Below are 15,161 nucleotides of genomic sequence, written 5' to 3'. Positions count from 1 at the left end.
TAACAGTGGTGCATGAGGCAGACTTATGTAACACTTTAAGTCTTTTTGTATAAAAAATCTGGGGTTAAAAAAATGTGTATCATTATGTACGCAAATTCCTGAAAAGTGGTGGATAATTCTAACAGAAAATGAAATGTATCATGATAAAGAAAAAGCAAGTCATGTTCCAGTAGAATCCCAAAAAAATTCGGGCTTGTTCATTACACATACAACATAAATATGAAGAGTAACTAAATAATTTATTGAAAAATGTTATATCTAACATGTGCATTCATAAAACAAGTTACTGACAATACCAAATCAAGCAATAAATAGCATTTGCCCATTCTAATAGCTGTATTTTTCTCCATCCCCTTCACTAAATGGCATTCAAAGTCTTTGTCATGTTCCAGATTTAGCAGTTTTATTAATCTTGGCAGCAATGTGGGCATTGTTCTGATGAAATTCTCTCAGGAAAGAATGCAGCCAATGTCTGTGACCCCTTAGCCTTTTTCATGCTGGCTGATAACGTTTGTCTTAACTTCAATTGTTTCTATGGCTCTGAGCCTCTTTGAAACAGTTAACTGACACAATTTTAGGCATTATTTTTAAAAATTTAAAACATTACTTAACAAAGTAACCCTTAGAAAACACATGTGTTCATAGAGTACAATCAAAGACAATTTGAATAATACAATATCCCAGGGCAACTGGGAATGCAAATGATGGCTGATAAAGCATCTTGCATTGTGCTGTGAGGCAGAGTTTCATATCAGATTTTACTTGAATAGTTGGAAGGACTTTGAACCCACAGTATGACTAACAATATAACCCTCTTCCTGCAAAGATAAATAAATAATGAATTTCTCTCAGGTATTTCAAAGTGTATAACTACACAATTTTTTTCTATATATTAATAAAGGTGCTATTTTTTCACTTTATTCTCAAAACATAGAAAATGATTGTGAATAAACTGGGTTATGAATTTATCTACCACAGCTAGATATTTGTTATATTTGTTATTTGTTCTAGGGATGGCTGAGCAAAAGGAATTAAAAGAAGATGCCTAGGAGGGGTAGAAATAACATTAACAAGCAGAGAACAGACAATAAAAGTCAATAGCTCCCTGGAAGATGAGCCTTTGGCTACCTATATTGCATTTGAAAAAGTTATTTAATATCTCTGACCCTGTTTTCTCATCTAAGATATGGGGATTCTAGTATCTACCTCTCCATGGATTTTTGAGAATATAATGAGAAAAAGGTAGTAACATATACCATGGTTCTAGTAACCTAGTGGGCACCCAATTACTATTTCCTCTTACTCCCTCTACACACTCTTATCTTAGCCTTTATAAGTTAAGACAAACTTGGAAGGAAAATATTTAGAGAGCGAGACATTCCCTGGATACAAATTCATCACCAGCCTCAACTATATGAGACTTCAGAGGGTGGAATAGAACTCATATCTTTTGCCAAGCTTCTTCCAGGTAATATTTCTCTATCTTAAAGGATAATATTATACCTAAGTTTATATATATTAGTTTTCTCTTGCTGTATATCAAATAACCACAAATTTAGTGGTTTAAGATAACACAGATTTGTTACCTTTTAGTTTCTGTGGGTCAGAGGTCAAAGTCTAGCTTAAATGGGTTTTCTGCTCAGGGTCTTACCAGGTTAAAATCAAGGTTCCAGCTCAGGCTGTATTCTCATCTGTAGCTCATGGTTCTCTTGCAGGTTGTTGGAATAATTCAGTTTCCTGCAGTTGTAGCACTAGGACCCCTATTTCTTGTTGGCTATTCAGTGGGGGTCACTCAGTGACTAGAGGCCACTGTTAGGTCCTATCCAACCTGCCACAACATTGCCCGTTACTTCTTTGTTTAAGTATTTCTCACTATTTTATTTATTTTTATTTTTTTATTTCAATAGGGTTATAGGGAACAGGTGGTATTTGTTTACATGAGTAAGTTTTTTAGTGGTGATTTCTGAGATTTTGGTGCACTCATCACCTAAGCAGTGTACACTGTACCCAATGTATAGTCTTTTATCCCTCACCGCCCTCCAACTCTTTCCCTCAAGTCCCCAAAGTCCATCGTATCATTTTTATACCTTTGCATCCTCGTAGCTTAGCTCCCACTTATGAGCGAGAACATTCGATGTTTGGTTTTTCCATTCCTGTGTCATTTCACTTAGAATAATGGTCTCCAATTCCACCCAGGTTGTTGCAAATGCCATTATTTTGTTCCTTTTTATGGCTGAGTATTATTACATGGCATATATATTCCACAATTTCTTTATCTACTTGTTGACTGATGGCCATTTGGGCAGGTTCCATATTTTTGCAATTGTGAATTATGCTGCTATAAACATGTGTGTGCAACTATCTTTTTTCTACAATGACTCCTTTTCCTCTGGGTAGATGGCCAGTTGTGGGATTGTTGGATCAAATGGTGAATGTACCTTTAGTTCTTTAAGGAATCCCCACACCATTTTCCATAGTGTTTATACCAGTTTACATTCCCACTAGCAGTGTAAAAGTGTTCTCTTTTCACTACATCCACACTAACATCTATTATTTTTTGATTTTTTGATTATGGCTGTTCTTGCAGGAGTAAGGTGGTATTGCATTGTGGTTTTTGATTTTAATTTCCCTGATAATTAGTGATGTTGAGAATTTTTATATTTTTTGGCAATTTGTATATATTCATTGAGAATTGTATATTCAATCTTCACCAACTTTTTGATGAGATTGTTTGTTTTACTCTTGCTTATTGGTTTCAGTTGCTTGTAGATTATAGATATTACTCGTTTGTCAAATGTATCTATTGTGAAGATTTTCTCCCACTCTATGAGTTGTCTGTTTCTCTGCTGATTGTTTCTTTTTCTGTGCAGAAGATTTTAGTTTAATTAAGTCTCATGTATTTATCTTTGTTTTTGTTGCATTTGCTTTTAGGTTCTTGATTAAGAAGTCTTTCCTAAGCCAGTATCTAGAAGGGTTTCTCCAATGTTATATTCCAAAATTTTTATGTCTTCAGGTCTTAGATTAAGTCTTAGATCCATCTTCAGTTGATTTTTATTTAATATGATATATGAAGATACAGTTTCATTCTTCTACATATGGCTTGACCATTATCCCAGAACCATTTGTTGAATAGGGTGTCTTTTCCCCACTTTATGTTTTGGTATGCTTTGCCAAAGATCAGTTGGCTGTATGTATTTGGCTTTACTTCTTGGTTCTCTATTCTGTTCCATTGGTCTATGTGCCTATTTTTTTAAACCAGTACCATGATGTTTTGGTGACTATGGCCTTATAGTGTGGTTTGAAGTCAGGAGGCGTGATGCTTCCAGATTTGTTCTTTTTGCTTAGTCTTGCTTTAGCTATGTGGGCCCTTTCTTGGTTCCATGAGAATTTTAGGATTTTTTTTTCTAGTTCTTTGAAAAATTATGGTGGTATTTTGATGGAAATTGCATGAATTTGTAGATTGCTTTAGGAAGTGTATTAGTCCATTTTCATGTTGCTGGTAAAGGCATACCTGAGACTGGGATAAATTATAAAGAAAAAGAGGTTTAATGGACTCACAGTTGCACATGGCTGGGGAGGCCTCACAATCATGGTGGAGGGAAAAAGGCACATCTTACATTGGCAGCCAGCAAAGAGACAATGAGAGCCAAGCAAAAGGGGTTTACCCTTACAAAATCATCAGATTTCATGAGAGATATTTACTACCATGAGAACACTATGGGTAAAACCACTCCCATGATTCAATTACCTCCCATCAGGTCCCTTCCACCACACATGCGAATTATGGGAGTTACAATTCAAGATGAGATTTCAGTGGGGACACAGCCAAACCATATCATTCCACCCCTGACATCACATTTCAATACCAATCTCAGATCCTCACATTTCAATACCAATCATGCCTTCCAAACAGTCCCCCAAAGTCTTAACTCATTTCAGCATTAGCTCAAAAGTCCACAGTCCAAAATCTCATCTGAGACAAGCCAAGTTCCTTCCACCAATGAGCCTGTAAAATCAAAAGCAAGTTAGTTACTTCCCAGATACAATGGGGGCACAGGCATTGAATGTTATACCCATTCCAAATGGGAGAAATTAGCCAAAACAAAGGGACTGAAGGCCCCAGGCAAGCCTGAAAACCACTGGGGCAGTCAAATCTTAAAGCTCCAAAATTATCTCCTTTGACTCCATGCCTCACATCCAAGTCACACTGATCCAAGAGTTGGATTCCCATAGTCTTGAACAGCTCCACCACTGTGGCTTTACAGGGTACAACCTCGCTCCCAGCTGCTTTCACTTGCTGGCATTGAGTGTCTGTGGCTTTTCCAGGTGCACAGTGCAGCCTCTTGGGGGATCTACCATTCTGGGGTCTGGAAAATGGTGGCCTCTTCTCACTTCTCCACTAGGCAGTGCCCCAGTGGGGACTCTGTGTAGGGAATTCAACCCCCCATTTCCCTTCTGCACTGACCTAGCAGAGGTTCTCTATGAGGGCCTTGTACCTGCAGCAAGTTTCTGCCTGGACATCTAGGCATCTACATACATGGTTTGAAATCTACACACATGGTTTGAAATAATTGAGGTTCTTAAACCTCAATTATTGACTTCTGTGTACCTGCAGGCTCAACACTATGTGGAAGCTGCCCTCTGAAGTACCCTCTGAAGCCCCAACCTGAGCTGTATCTTGGCCCCTTTTAGCTATGGCTAGAGCAGCTGGTACACAGGGCACTAAATCCCTAGGCTGCACAGAGCAGGGATGTCCTGGGCCCAGCGAATAAAACTATTTTTTCCTCCTAGGCCTTCAGGCCTGTGATGGCAAGGGCTACTGCAAAGGTCTCTGACATGCCCTAGAGACATTTTCCCCATTGTCTTGGTGACTAACATTTGAACTCCTTGTTACTTATGCAAATTTCTGCAGCAGGCATGAATTTCTTCTCAGAAAATGGGTTTTTCTTTTCTATACATCATCAGGCTGTAAATTTTTTGAACTTTTATGTTCTGTTTTCCCTTTTTAAATGGAATGCTTTTAACAGCACCCAAGTCACATCTTGAATGCTTTGCTGCTTAGAAATTTCTTCTGCCAGGTACCCTGAATCAGTTCTCTTAAGATCAAAGTTACACAAATCTCTAGGGCAGTGGCAAAATGCTGCTAGTCTCTTTGCTAAAACACAGCAAGAGCTACTTTTACTCTAGTTCCCAACAAGCTCCTCATCTCCATCTGATACCACTTCAGCCTGGATTTCATTGTCCATATCACTATCAGCATTTTGGTTAAAACCATTCAACAAGTCTCTAGGAAGTTCTAAACTTTCCCATATTTTCCTGTTTTCTTCTGAGCCCTCCAAACTATTCTAACCTCTGCCTGTTACCCAGTTCTAAAGTCACTTCCATATTTTTGGGTATCTTTACAGCAGTAAAGGTAGATTGGTAGAGCCCCACTCTAACAGTACCAATTTACTGTATTAGCCTGTTTCCACACTGCTGATAAAGACATACCTGAGACTGGATAATTTATAAAGGAAAGAGGTTTAATGGACTCACAGTTCCATATGGCTGAAGAGGCCTCACAATCATGGTAGAAGATGAAGAAAAAGCAAAGGAAGAATGAGAGCCAAGCAAAAGGGGTTTCCCCTTACAAAACCATTAGATCTCATCAGACTTATTCACCACCATGAGAACAGTATGGGGGAATTTGCACCCATGATTCAGTTATTTCCCACTAGGTTCCTCCCACAACACATGGGAATTATGGAAGCTGCAATTCAAGATGAGATTTTGGGTGGGAATACATTCAAACCATATCAGGTGGTATGGTAATTTTCATAATATTGATTCTACCCATCAATGAGCATGGGATGTGTTTCCATTTGTTTCTGTCATCTATGACTTCTTTCAGCAGTGTTTTGTAGTTTTCCTCATAGAGGTCTTTCATTCCTATGGGTTTTTTTTCCAGCTACTGTAAAAGCGTTTGAGTTATTGATTTGATTCTCATCTTGTCATTGTGGATGTGTGGCTGTGCTATTGATTTGTGTACATTAATTTTGTATCCGAAACTTTGCTGAATTAATTTGTCAGTTCTGGGAGCTTTTAAATGAGTCTTTAGGGTTTTCTAGGTACATGATCATATCATCAACAAACAGTGACAGTTTGACTTCTTCTTTACTGATTTGGATGCCCTTTATTTCTTTCTCTTGTCTGAGTGCTCTGGCTGGAACTTCCACTACTAGGTTGAATAGAAGTGGTGAAAGTGAGCATCCTTATCTGTTCCAGTTCTCAGGGGGAATTCTTTCATCTTTTCCCCATTCAGTGTAATGTTGATTGTGGCTTTGTCATAAATGGCTTTTATTACATTGAGATATGTCCCTTCTATGCACATTTTGCTGAGGGTTTTAATCATAAAGAGATGTTGGATTCTGTCAAGTGTTTTTTCTGCATCTGTTGAGATGATCATGTGATTTTCCTTTTTAATCCTGTTTATGTGGTGTATAACATTTATTGAGTTATGGATGGTAAACCATCCCTGCATCCCTGGAATGAAACCCACTTGATCATGGTGGATTATCTTTTTGATATGCCATTGGATTCAGTTAGCTAGTATTTTGTTGAGGATTTTTACATCTATGTTCATCAGGGATAGTGGTCTATAGTTTTCTTTTTTTTTGTTGTTATGTCCTTTTCTGGTTTTGGTATTAGGGTGTTACTGGCTTCATAGAATTATATAGGGAGGATTCCATCTCTTTCTCTATCTTGTGAATAGAATTGGTACCAATTCTTCTTTGAATGTCTGACAGAATTCAACTGTGAATCCATCTGGTCCTGGACTTTTTTTGTTAGCATTTCCCCTTACTTCTTCAAAGCATGTAGTTGTATATAAAACAACCTAATCAAGAGAATAACTCCCCCATTATATTCTTAGGTCCTGCCCACATTCAAGAGGAGGGGTTTATACAGGGAATCTGTACCAGAAGGTAGAAGTCTGGGGACCATCTCAGAATTCTGTCTATTGTACTCTAGAAACTCATTTTGAACCAAAATAATCTGCTTTTCCATGTCAAAAAAAGCGATTTTTTTTATTCAACAAATCAGGTGTTGCCATATTCTTCTATGTGTATATCTTTCACAATCTGATTCAAAGAATCTTAGACATCAATCTCTAATCATTTGTTATTCTGAAAAACAATCACTAGCCAGACCATGTAGTTATGTGAAAAATTACTTTAAAGAGCTAGCATGGGCCAGGTGCTATGTTTCATACCTGTCATCTCATCACTTTGGGAGGCTGAGGCAGGTGGATCACCTGGCTGAGTTCAGGCGTTCAAGACCAGCCTGGCCAACATGGCGAAACCCCATCTCTACTAAAAATATAAAAATTAGCCATGTGTGGTGGCACATGCCTGTAATCTCAGCTACTCGGGAAACTACAGCAGGAGAATTGCTTGAACCTGGGAGGCAGAGGCTGCAGCGAGCCGAGATTGTAGCACTGCACTCCAGCCTGGGCAACATAGTGAGACTCTGTCTCAAAAAAAAAAATAGAGCTAGTATAAAGTGATTGTCTGAAGAAGAGTACAAATCATTAATATCTAGAAAATCCAATTCTACACAGAAGTAAAGTTTTGCATTATGTTTGTTTGATTTTCACATGATGAAAATAATATATACCTGATACAAAAGAAATACAGAAAGGTAAAAAGAAGGAAAAACATGTTCATAATGTTCAACCTGCAAAGTAATACTGCTTAACATTTTGTTATATTTATTTCCAGGTTTCTTTTTTTCTTCCTGTATTTAAAAGATTATCCAGATCACGACTTTACCTTATCGTTAAAAGCACAGCTCTAAAGAAGCTCCTAGAACCAATAAATGAATTCAGCAAAGTTTCTGGATACAAAGTTTCCTGGCTATTTGACCTTTTTCCAGTTACTTAACCTAATTTTTAGGTTTTTTATTTATGAAATATATATATATATATATACACACACACACACATAATACACACATCCATATATAGACACATAGAAATGCAAAGTAAATATCATTCTTTCTAGAATCAAATAAGAATATTTGTACAAAACATTTAGTAAAATGTGTGGGCTATAATAAGCATCATATAAATGTGTTTTTACTTAAATAGTATTCCTATAGATACACACACACATTTCTTATTGTTACAATAACAAATTACCACAAACGTATCTTCTTTAACAGTACAAGTTTACTCTTTATCATTTCTGGTGGTCAGAAGTCCACAAGTAGTCACAGTAAGCTAAAATCAATGTGTTGTCAGGACTGGTTCCTCGTGGAGGTTCTGAGGAGAAAATCTATTTCCTTGCCTTTTTCAGTTTCTATGTGCTGTCCTTGTTTTTTGGCTTGTGGCAATTTTCTCTGTCTTCAAAATGTACGTCTTCAAATTTCTCTTTACTCCCATCATAATTGCCTCCTTTTGCATTTTACTGCAAGCAGCAAACAGAAATCAAGCCATACCTTTAAAACTTTGCTCAGAAAGTTCCTTAGCTAAATATCCAAGTTACTCTCTTAGCAAATTCCTAGAAAGCAAGTTCACTGCTTCCAAAATATAACGGTAGGATAGCCATAGTAGAAGAATTACGGACAATTCCATTCAAAAATCAAGAAAAAGAAAAAAAGAGTTGGTTCTCTCAAGCAATTTTAAAATCCAGCAAGGCCAACTCCACTACGTTTTAAGGCCTGGAATAATCTTCTGTGACTTTAGGCTCATCCCTCTATGCCAGTGGTTCCACCCTCAGAGTCATTTTTCCTTTACGTTACAGGATAGCATGTGTTTGCAACTAAATGGTTTTATCAGCCTGCTTCCTGCCTATAGAATTTTGGAAGTCCAACAGCTTTATTTCATTTCATCTCCTCTGTCCTTTTAGAGCAAAATTAGCCATGTTTCTTCTGATATAACATTCTCAAATATCAGTGAGTGAGTCTTTTGTGTATGTCACAGGAATTCACTCCATTAGATAAGTGGGTCCTCCACAGGTTTTTCTGGATTATTCTTTCTCTAATTTTGGCTTTTCCAGAGATAGCTGAGAGGATCCATGAGTCAGACAACTAAGCTCCTCAAAGAGTCCTTTGTTTGACTGAATACTGACTGTGAGCTTTTGTTACTTCTAAGAAATTAGCAAAATGTTGTCCAGCTAAATTCTTGGCTTTTCCTCAGAACATGCTTTTCTGACAGTAAATCTCCTCATTATAACATCTTTTAAAGTTTAGATAAACTAAGAATGTCTAAAATCATCAATTTCTGATTCTTCTTTGCTTAATAGTTGTTTCCTCAATTTATCTCTTCCTCTCACATTTTACCATAAGTAGCAAAAAAGAAACTAAGGCTTGGCTTCAACACTTTGCTTGGAAATCTCAGTTATATATCCAAGTTCATCACTTACAACTGTAGGACACAATGAAGGTAAGCTTTCTGCATATATATAAAAAAATTATCTTTACTTCTGTTTCCAATAGTATATTGTTTTGTAAAATTTAAAGATTCTTTTGATGGCAAGACCCAATACAGGAATACTCAGATAAAAGGCATAACTTTTTGTTATTTATGGCTTGAAATGAAATAAGGCTGCAGGCAGAGCCACATGGGGAGTTGCAACTGGAGACAGGGTAATAGCAAGCTGGTGCTTTAGGGGAAAGTTTCTGTACCTCAAATGGAGTGAAGTGTGCTAGATTTCAAGGGCTCCTTGTTGATTGGCTAATTTGAATAATTTCTCCCTAGTTACCTGGTACCTGGCTCTGGGGTGATTAAAGTTGATGCATAATGGCCCATAATATGAAAGCTTGATAAGGGATGTGGTTACAGTGTGGACTTACGCAGGTGCTCAAGAAGGGGAACTATCCAGCCTCTAGCCAGGACATTGTTCCACAGTGGATACATATAAAAGTATCACTTTATACCCCACAAATATATGTGATTATTGTTTGTAAATTAAAAATAAAACTTAAACTCTGGATAAACACAGAAAAACTATGTTACATATGTTCCTCATGTCTTTCTGAGCCCTTGCCAGTGGAATTTAACATCCATATTTCTACAAAAAGTCTATTTGAGGCAATCTAGGTTTTTTCTAGCTTACTTCTCAAAATTCCTCTAGCCTCTACTCATTACTTAATTTCAAAGCCACTTCCACACACAAGTGTGTTTTACAACTGGCTTTTCCCACTTAATATACATTAGACATCTCACTATAGCAGTAACATAGGTCTGGATCACTATTTTTTATATTCCATTATGTGGCTGTGTCTTCGCTTATTTATGAACACTTAAGTATTTCTTACCTTTTCACTATTTCAAATAGTGCTACAATTGACATTTGGAAATTTGTTAATTATTTTCTTAAAACCCTCCATAATTTTGATTGGTTGAGTAGTTAACTCATACTATCCATAAATATCTTTTATTTATGTCTTTTTAAATGTTCTTTGATAAGGTTTATCCCCAAATAGTGTGTATTTGTTAAGTTTCTTTTTAAATACTTCAGAATTCTGTTGTTCTTTGAAAATAATATCTTAATTTCTGTTTGTTTTCTAGTAGTTTCATACCAGTATAGAGGAACAGTTGTTTCTACATGTTAATCTTATAGCCAGCAACCTTGAGAACTCTCCTTTTAGTTCTAATAGTTTGTTGAATTTCATATGTTTCTATGCAAAACATTATAGAATGTGAAAACAATGACTACTAAATCTCTTCCTTCCACAGTATACACTGTTCAGTGTGGCCATCCCCCAGTTGCTATGAATGTCACTGCTAATGGCTCACACAGGCAACGTCCTCCATAGAATGGCTTTTCAGTGATTAGAGCTGCTGCACAAGGACATGCCTGGAAATTATGCCCTCTCACTCCAGGATGGTGCGTATCTCATGACTGATGATGAGTCTCGCTTACCTAAATACAGAATAAACTTTGGGCAATTTATACTCCAGAAATCTTCTTAAGATCATTCTGAGGCTACATTTCACATAAAATTGTGTTTCTCAGCCCCCTTTTTTCCATTATTGTCCCCTAAAGAAACTTCATAGACAGTTTTTTTCCCTAATCATCCACTGCCATGAAATTTTAATGTCATGAGAGGCCATCTATGTATTTATTTGTGTATTGTGGTGTTTTGGAGGGCTACACACCATTACAACATCTTTCACCTCCCAACAACCAATTTTCACTCCCTTGGGGGTGAGATTGCCCCACTGAAAATATATGATCTGAATTATATCGTTGCTTAATTTATTTCGTTTCCTTATCCTGCTTACCTCCCTCCCTCATAGGTTTCTTCTGAGAGCACTCTTAATAAATCACTCTTTCCTTTTAATTGCTTGTTTCAGAGCATTGTTCTGAAGAATGTTAACATAATTTTATTAGGTGAAAAATATTCTAATTGGAATTTTATTTTAATTACAATAAACCTACAATATAAGTTTAGACAAACTGACTTTTTAACAATATTCAGTCTTCTCATCCAGAAATATGGTGCATTGCTTCATTTACTCAAGCATTCTTATATGTCCCTAAAATATCACATGCATTTCTTATTAAAATTATTCCTGTTTTACATTGGTTGTTAATGTGAAAGTATTTTTTATTATCGTTTTACTTTCTGATTGTTATTTATCTTTATAAATAATTTTAACAGTATATTTTTTATTTTTTAATTTAATTTTATTTTAAGTTCCAGGGTATTTGTGCAGGACGTGCAGGTTTGTTACATAAACATGTGCCAAAGTGGTTTGCTGCACCTATCAATTCATCACCTAGGTATTAAGCCCTCCATACATTAGCTATTTATCCTGGTGCTCTCCCTCCCTCAAGAGTATGATTAAGAGTAAAAACATTGTCTTTCAAATAATGCCAAGAAAATTAGAATTGTTAACATCTTAAGAATAAGTAGTTCAAAATTAACAAAAAGTGAATGGAAATAAAATTGAGATCAAAACACAAGCAGGCACCTAACAATGAAAAAAAAATGGGAGTGTATTAGAAAAGACATTATGAGGAATAAAAAAATAAATAAACTGAAATCATAGTACAGATGCTTCCCAACTTAACGATGGTTCAAGTTATGATTTTCTGAGTTTATGATGGTACAAAACCTAGATGCATTAAGTAGAAACTATACTTTGAATTTTGAATGGTGACTTTTTTTCCCCCAGTCTAGCAATATATAGTATAATACTCTCTAGCACTGCTGGGCAGTAGCAGTGAGCCACAGCCCCCAGTCAGCCACAGGATCATGAGGGTAAACACAGAGATTCTATAGCGCACTGTGTTGCCAGATAACTTCTCCCAATTGGAGGTTAATATAAGTATTCTAAGCACATTCCACGTAGGCTAGACTAAGCTATGATGTTCGGTAGTTTAGGTGTATTAAATGCATCTTTGATTTATGTTATTTCCAACTTACAATGGGTTTATCTGGATGTAATGCCATTTTAAGTCAAGGAGCATCTATATTTCACAAACTAAGCAGATGTGTAAGTTATATAAAGCAGTCTGAGAAGAAAACAATGCATAAGATACTAGACTATGTTAAAAAAAAAAAAAAGACAAGGATGAGTCTGTGAATAATTGTCTTTCTTTATTCAGTGCTAACTGGGCCCTTGTAACAACACTGCATTGTTGGAAGCCAATGTTTCTACCAATAGTAATTAATATTAGGTTTGTGCAAAAGTTCTTGCATTGCTAAAGTTTGCCGTTTGATACTGGAATACATTCTTAAATAAATGTGGTTATGTTATAAATCACTTTAATAAACACTTCTCACTTTATTTATTTTTATTTTTATTTTTTTGCTAATGACTTATTACTTCCCATTTACTTTATGTTTATTTTGGACTATGGAAATGATGTTGGACAAAAAGCAAATTCGAGCAATCTTCTTATTCGAGTTCAAAATGCGTTGTAAAGTAGCAGAGACAACTCACAACATCAACAATGCGTTTGACCCAGGAACTGCTAACAAACCTACAGTGTAGTGGTCGTTCAAGAAGTTTTGCAAAGGCGACGAGAACTTTGAAGATGAAGAGCATAGCGGCTGGCCAGCAGAAGTTGCCAATGACCAATTGAGAGCAATCATCGAAGCTGATCCTCTTACAACTACATGAGAAGTTGCTGAAGAACTCAAAATCGATCATTCTATGGTCATTCGGCATTTGAAGCAAATTGGAAAGGTGAAAAGGCTTGATAACTGGGCGCCTCATGAGGTGAGCAAAAATTTAAAAAAATCATCATTTTGAAGTGTCGTCTTCTCTTATTCTATGCAATAACGATCAACCATTTCTCAATCAGATTGCGATGTGCAACAAAAAGTGGATTTTATGTGACAACCATCGTCAACCAGTTCAGTGGATGGACCAAGAAGAAGCTCCAAAGCAGTTCCCAAAGCCACACTTGCACCAAAAAATGGGCATGGTCACTGTTTGGTGGTCTGATGCCGGTCAGATCCTCTACAGCTTTTTGAATCCTGATGAAATCATTACATCTAAGAAGTATGCTCAGCAAGTCCATGGGATGCATCGAAAACTGCAATACCTGCAGCTGACATTGGTCAACAGAAAAGGCCCAATTCTTCTCCACGACAATGCCCAACCACATGTCACACAATCAACACTTCAAAAGGTGAACAAAAACAAATTGGGCTACAAAGTTTTGCCTCATCTGCCATATTCACCTGACCTCTCGCCAACCAACTACCACTTCTTCATGCATCTCAACAACTTTTTGCAGGGAAAATGTTTCTACAATGAGCAAGATGCAAAAAATGCTATCTAAGAGTTTGTAGAATCTTGAAGCATGGATTTTTATGCTACAGGAATAAACAAACTTTTTTTTCATTGGCAAAAATATGTTGATTGTAATGGTTTCTATTTTGATTAATAAAGATGTGTTCGAGCCTAGTTATAATGATTTAAAATTCACAGCCTGAAAGCATAATTACTTTTGCACCAACTTTTTTTTATGGCAGTGTATTTTCTTTTATCACATATTTAGAATTATCAAATCATACATTGTTGGAGCTGGCTGACAACTTAGAGATTTCCTAGTTTGCCTTCCTCATTTAAAAAATAAAGAAGTTAAGCTCCAGGTAGGCTAAATTGATCTTTAATTAGGTAAAATTATTTTCCCTCTGATTTCCCTTCCTCAGGTGAAGCCATCAGAACTCATTCAAGCTAAAAATATGAGTCATTTTGAAATTATTCTTTTTATCTCATATCCAATCAGTGATCCGCATGCTGTTTAGTTTTATATCCTACATATCTCACTAACCCAGAGACACTAAGGTAGTTCAGGTCCTCATCATTGCCTCCACTCTTTCATACCCCAAATATTCTTGTGCATCTTCTGCCAGCCACATATTGCACCAAATACTGAAAATATGACAGTAATAGTCTGTCTGTGGCTGCCTTGGGTTCCCACTTCCTCCTAATTTTGATCAATCTTCCACAAATCTATTGGAGAGCGTTTTACAGAACACAAATCTTATTATGATTTCCCTTATTCAAAATTCTTCAGTAGCTTTCTGTTACCATGTGAGATTAACATCAACTCCATTGGTCTTTCTCAGAGTGATCCTTCCCTTTATTTGGGGATCTTTTCTTGCTCATGTTCAAGCTTTGGGTCTACCATTCTACAGACCCATGTGCCACACAGAGGTACTAACTTTTATCGAACTATGACAGGCACATTCATACTGTAAACATAGAATGTTAGCCTCCCTTTCTCTAGCTTATTTGGGGGAAAGTGAGCATGTCACATGTCTGATTGTGAGTCATCTCCTTCGCTGTTGCTACCACATGAGATATGTTTTCTCCCCTGCTTTCAGCTCTAACTCTGGTCATTATTTACCCTACAGCTGGGCACTACCTGATACTCCAGGATGCTTGGTTCTTCAGTATAGCACTGTGGCAGCAGTACTAGCTACAATGAAAGGCGATACCAGGAGAATCACTTTTTCCTTTTTGGACCCATCCCTTAATTCTCCATAAAAATCATTACAAAAAATAAGATTTTATGTGTGTAACACATTTTATTACACTGTTGATAACTAAAGAAATTAAAATAAATGTAAAACAAACAACTTTAGATGCTACTACGATTGTTCCTAGTATTCAAAGAAAAAATAAATAATAATTAATGCCCTTTTTCTTAGTC

General features: G+C 36.5%; 1 pseudogene; it reads left to right on the top strand.

Moving 5' to 3' along the window:
• The first annotated feature begins 12,847 nt into the window (after window positions 1-12,847).
• Window positions 12,848-13,886, top strand: LOC129012685 (histone-lysine N-methyltransferase SETMAR-like; annotated as a pseudogene).
• The last annotated feature ends 1,275 nt before the right edge of the window (window positions 13,887-15,161 follow it).

The sequence above is a fragment of the Pongo pygmaeus genome, chromosome 1 (genome assembly GCF_028885625.2).
Source record: "Pongo pygmaeus isolate AG05252 chromosome 1, NHGRI_mPonPyg2-v2.0_pri, whole genome shotgun sequence".
NCBI lineage: Eukaryota > Metazoa > Chordata > Mammalia > Primates > Hominidae > Pongo > Pongo pygmaeus.
Note: the sequence above shows the minus strand (reverse complement) of the source record. Positions and strands in the feature narration are given on the sequence as shown.